The sequence below is a fragment of the Meleagris gallopavo genome, chromosome 1, assembly GCF_000146605.3.
Source record: "Meleagris gallopavo isolate NT-WF06-2002-E0010 breed Aviagen turkey brand Nicholas breeding stock chromosome 1, Turkey_5.1, whole genome shotgun sequence".
Lineage (NCBI taxonomy): Eukaryota > Metazoa > Chordata > Aves > Galliformes > Phasianidae > Meleagris > Meleagris gallopavo.
In genome coordinates, this window is record NC_015011.2 from 112,793,276 (window position 1) to 112,799,511 (window position 6,236).

Below are 6,236 nucleotides of genomic sequence, written 5' to 3' on the forward strand. Positions count from 1 at the left end.
CTGGAGGTCCCTTCCAACCCAAGCCGTTCTATGATTCTATGAACTTTTCCCATTATTTCTTGTAATCCTTCTTTTTTTCTTTTTTCTTCTCCTACAAATAGGTATCAGAGAGATCTTTGTCATCAAAGTTGCTTAAATATATATATGTATATTTCCTTCTGACCCTTTAATCAGGATTTTGAAGGGGGAGTAAGTTTTATTTGTTATCTTCCTCCTTGCTTCTTTATAACGCTTGAACTTAGGCCAGCATTTCACTGTCCTAAGCTGTTTCTGCTTCAGGATGGCAGATTAAGGAGGAGAAAAGGAAAATGGCATTAAAAAAGAATGGATCTTCCTGGGCAAAAGACTGTGTTCGGTAGGTTGAGGGAAATGTGAAAGTAGAAGTAATGGTTTGAAGACGTAAGGCGTAAGGTTTATGTTTTATTTTAACTGTGACTGTACTGAAGTTATCTGCAAGGTTTACTTGTACAGATAAAGTGAGAACAAAGACAGTCCTTAAAAAGGAGGCAGTGACTTTTGTGATCTGAATGTGGCTTTTTCCTGGATACACTAACGAAAAGTTTTTGTGAATTAGATTTATAAGTTTCTTTTTTTTTGTAAAATTACTTCATTGCATCACAACTCTAATAGCATTATAATCTTTTTAGATGTTAAAACAGCTTAAAGAAATATCCTGTTAAACTTCAGTGATGTTTTTTTGTAACTGCGTTCTAGAGAAGGCTATGTAAGTCACAAAGTCTGCTGATTTAAAAACTTGTAATACCTTAGAAAAAATGCCAAGGAAATGAAAACAATACAGCTATTGCAAAATGTTGAAATGCAAAATTATCTTTAAAATGTTCCACTGTGTTTCTTTCAAATTCTTCTTCTTGTGTGATCTTAGTGATATTATAAATTATGTGCTTTTCTGAATTTTCTCCATACAAGCCTTTGATTTAGCAAGTATTATTCTTTACCTAGTGGAGAAAATGTCTATTACTGTTTTAAATGAGTACTGCTTATAGATGACTTAGAGTGTTTTGAGTGTCAAATATATTTGTCCAACTTTAGTCTGCATTATTTTTCTTAATGTTCTATATCTTTGTGACATTGATCTCTTCAAGTTTCACTGCCTTAGACATCTCAGAGAATGATTATTAACTTCAAGTTCATGTTGAAAAAATTACGAATGACTAGAAATGCTGATTATTTTTCTTCACTCTTAACAAACTGTTTAGTTGATGTTCTTGCTATGATTTCTGTATCTGCACTCATGAAAATTTAGCTTTCAATTTTTTTTTGACAAAGGTTTAGCAAGCAGACTCTGAGGATTTATTAGAGTATACTTAGAAAGTGTAAAACACTATCACCGCGAGGAGCTGCAGATAGTTGCAGTTGGAATGACTCCAGGGAGATCTTATTGCAGCTTATTTGTACATAGTTTCTTAACCATAAATAAAACCAGGAATAAATGCAGAAGACAGCAATGAGATCATGTTAGTTTGAATATCCCAGGTATATTCAAAGTTTTCAACAACTATTTTAGCTTGCCTGAATTAAACAGTGTTCTTCTTAAGAGCTTTTGTAGTAAAGTTCCTGAAGTTGTGAGTGACTGCACTGTTGAGTGCAAGAACCAGATTAAAACTATGACCAGTATAACATGAGCACATGTTATATACAAACTGGCAAGATCGTAATCATAGGCCAACCTTCAGATTCAATTAATCAGTGTTGTGAGCAACAGCTATTAGACTACTTTTTAATAACAACTTTGTTTTAACGCATTCTGGTCAAATCTGTCATTATCTCAACACTTTGAGCCTCACATGGGGAGCAACAAAGACTGTTGTGGTTTAACCTGGCAAACAGCTAAACACCATACAGCTTTTTGCTCATTCCATCCAGTGGAAAGGGGGACAGAATCAGAAAGAAAAAAAAGTATAACTCATGGGTTGAGATGTAATCTGTTTACTAAGATAGAAAAGGACGAGAGAAATTATACTGATGGTAATTACTGTTTACAAAGAAGTGATACACAAAGCAATTGCTTACCACCCACAATCCAATGCCGAGCCAGTTCTTGAGCAGTGACAGCCTTCCCAGCCAACTCCCCTCAGTTTTATTGTTTCCTCAAATAATGTCATATGGAATGGAACATCCCTTTGGCCAGTTTGGGACAGCTGTCCTGGTTCTGACCCAGCCTCCTTGCTACAGTATGAAAACCAGAAAACTGAAGCATCCTTGGCTCTGTACAGAGCTGCTCAACAACTTACTCGAAGGAACCTGCTTTAACAGGAGTGGTTGGACTGCATGATCTCTGGAGATCCCTTCCAACCCCTACGATTCTGTGAACTACTAAAGCATTGGTACATTATCAAGATTTTCTCCTAATGCCAGAATATAGCATCCTAGCAGACATTATGAAGAAAATCCACTCTGTCACAATGTAAAAAGGGAGCTTGTAAGAAAGATGGGAAAGGAGTTTTTATTAGAGCCTACAGTGACAAGGTAACAGATTTAAATTGAAAAAGGATAGTTTTGGATTGCATAGGGAAGAAATTTTTAATTATGAGAATGGTGAGTAAGGCATTGGCACAGGAAGCCCAGAGAAGCTGTGGTTGCTCCACACCTGGAAGTATTCAAGGCTAGGTTGGATGGGGCCCTGAGCAGTCTGAGATGGTGGAAAGTTTATCTGCTCATATTAGGAGGCAGGAAACTAGATAGTCTTGAAGGCCTTTTCTGAGCAAAATCATTCTGTAATTATGTATTACATATGTATACATAAATGTAGTACAATTACAGTTAAAGCCTTTAAAACTTTCAATGCATGCATAATGTGTCGTAAATAAGGTCAGTGCTGTTTTAGCTATTTAGCTGGTGGATAATTGGAGATTGGAGTTCAACATGTTCTAGTTCTTCTTCCTTCCTTTTTTTTTTTTCTTTTTTTTTTTGATGTGTATGCCTTTATATTTTCAGGGAGAGAAGTGAACACTTCCTAGCTATGTCTGCTTTGCTTTACTGCCTGTCAGATAAGAACCCAGTTGCAGATGTGAAAAGTGCTTTGAACTACACAGAGAGAGCAAGTGAAGGCTGAGAATCAGTATTCCATTTGATTTCTATTCTGTTCTATTTCACACCTGCTTAGCCTTATATTTAAAATTCTTTTGCCATTAGTAAACATTCTGTTTCACTGTTGTTTCATGGATTTTTAAGAACTATTTGCAACATACTGCTATTCTTAATCTTCTAGGCTGTAGTATCCCCTGCAGTCATTCTTGGTCATATTGCCCTGTATATACACAAATCAAAACATCTAGAGACATTATGCCAAGAAGCTGACATATCAAACTGCCATTATAAGACCATAATCTAGTGATAGAACTGCTGAAGCGTGTATGCTGAAGTATTCCTTCAAAAAAGCAACAATCTGCAGAGTTAAATCACTGCTGGATCAAGGAGAGCTTTCTCTCTCTCTCTCTCTCTCTCTCTCTCTCTCTTTAATTTAAGTCCGTTTTCTAAGAGCGGAATTGCTGTAGGTGGCTATATATACCTTTGAGTTAGCTTGGAATCTGTGCTGTCATCTTTATATTTTTATTATATTGAGAAAATATATTATGACACACTTGCCATTGGTTTATTGAAGAGCTCTTGCTACTATTATAGTTGTGTCTCAGTTCAAATTTTTGCCATCTCAAAGAGAGATATACTGAGAAGGTGGATGACCCTGAATATCCAAGATATTACTGATGACCATAATTCCAGATGTTATTGTTCTTGCCCAATAGAATCCAGACTGGTTAGAAAAAAGCGTGATCTTGTACATAAAATCTTGTCTTAACAAACCAGCTATGATGTTGTGAAAACAATCTGCTTCTCATAGGAAGAAATATGACTGGAACTTGAAATCAAACGCCTGAAAAAATATTTGGAGGGGGGAAGTAGTCCTTCAGATACTTCAGTTTTCTTTCCTTATCCTAACAGCTTTTGTCACTAATTTTTTTAATGCGGTGGTCCCTGTAATGTTTGTCCAAGACGTCCATGAAGAGCTTTTCAGGAAAATAAGAGCTTTGTCATTACTACAGTGTTCCCTTTGCTAATTTCAATGTATGCACTTAGGCATTCTATGCCATAGGAGAGAGGGGGAAAAAAAAAAAAAAAAAAAAAAAGTTAAATTTGAGAGAAGTGAAGTGAAGAACATCTCTATGACTATATATAGGATGCAGTGGGACAGTGGGTCAAACCCAACTAAACAGCAATTGAGCAGCCATTTTCTTGCAGAAAATAGGAAGAGCTAAAGCAAGAAAACTTGTAAGTCAGAATAAAGACAGATAAATAAATGAAGGAAATTGAAAGGAAAGAATGGAAAAGCAAGTGTTGCGAATGCAGTCACTCAATACCTCCCACAAGCAGATGGATGCCCAGCCAGTCTCTAAGCAGCAGCTTAGAGACCCAAAAACCCAATCTCCTTCTTCCTTTACCCCAGTTCTTCTTGCTGGGCACATTGCATAGTGTGGAGTGTCCCTTTGGCCAGTTTGGGTCAGCTGTCCTGTCTGTGTCCCCTTCCTACTTTCTTCACACACCCAGCTTACATGCAGGAATGCGAAGGGAAGAAAAAGCCTTGATACTGTGTAAGTGCAGCAAAAGCAAAAAAAAAAAAAAGTATGTGTTCTCAATACTGTTTAAACCACCTTTCCAAAACACAGGGACTGCTATGAAGACTGTTAACTCCATCCTATCCAGATCCAGGAGGATGCAAGAAATTGTGCAGACATAATCTGTATTTTGAAAATGCTTCTATTTTGGTACACAAGCCTGTCTCTGAGCTCACAGACTTACTACATCCGTGACTAGAGACAGAGATAATAACACCTTAAGATTCCTCTTCCATCAGCCTCTTGTCTCCAGCAAAATTTAATATTTTGAAATCTTTCTGAATGGGGAAAGGAGAAATTAATGACAGTAGTCTATTCTTAATTAATATTTAAAAACCTCTGCATAGAGAAGTAATATAGTTTATAAAAACTTAATTGTTACTATGTAAATCAATCCCCTCTCAGAAGAAATTAGGCAGCAAGGGTACATAACTAGGAAATTACTGCTACATAAATATCATTTTTCCTTTGCTCTCTTAAAGTTTTTAGAGTCTGATCTACTTAACATTTTTGCCATCTATTATAACTATAGGAGTCACTGTTTAAAATAAACTTCTGAATTTAATAAAAATGTAAGTAAATCATTCGTAACTAATGACAATATTGTAACTTGTTTAGATCATACTTGATTTATCTGTAGGTAAAATTATATGTTTATGTGGCTTGGGTTAGAACAGTGTCAAAATCACAAATAGTGCAGTTGTTTTTTTCATGTTGTATGCATGTTAATTATTGATCACCTGATTAAACTTGTTTTTCCAAAATGCCTGATAGCAAATTCTGATTCTAATAGGTAATTCTTAGATGAAATGCTAAAAATCGTGCTGTATTAACATTATTTATGTTGCAAATACTGCAATTTATAGTACAAGTACTCAGATGTATCTCAGCTGTAATTCAATTTTGTTGGTGCTGTCTTTTCCTGTAAGCACATTTAAATTGTGCTGTAGGCCTTTCGCTCGTATCAGCTAAAACCCATGACTGGAGTACAATTTTGTACTCATCTGAAAAATATGTGTTTTTCTAAAGGTTTTGGTATGAGAAGTGGCATGTACAGTTATGCTGCGTATGTTCCCACATTATGATATGCTGAACCTGTTGGCCAATTTCAATCAGATATAGCGGAGAGTTGGCAATCTCAGCAGCAATTATGTTCTTAGACTTGTAAAAAAACGGGGACTGGAGAGAGGAGAAAGGCTGCAAAATAAACACAGCAGTTACTTATCCTGCTTGGCTTGCTGTGAGTTAATCTCAGTGTGCACAGCCACATCACGATTCTTCTCACCCATACACTGAGACAGAGTGAGCAAACCTGCTGCAGGCATTTTGGACAGACATAGGACCAGAGCACAATGGGTAGAAACAACTGGTTTGGGGGAATGAGGCTGTAGGCCAGCGGGGCTTAATGACAAATAAGAAAAGTTCTTAATGTGTTGAAGATGAAAACGGATGACACATTAGAAACCCAGCTTCATTAATTCCAGTACTGACTAAATACATTCTTTCATTAAGTAATTTAAAAAATAGTAGCTGACACTGATGTGTAGCAGTAGAAATATATAATTTAACACTGAAAAAGAAGAAACTAATTTTTTCTTCTTTTTT

The 6,236-nt window shown here is 36.1% G+C and overlaps 1 protein-coding gene across 1 annotated transcript in view; it reads left to right on the forward strand.

The window, feature by feature from the left end:
• The window catches only part of DMD (dystrophin), a 1,000,055-nt gene that overhangs the window by 211,604 nt on the left and 782,215 nt on the right, over nt 1-6,236 (forward strand).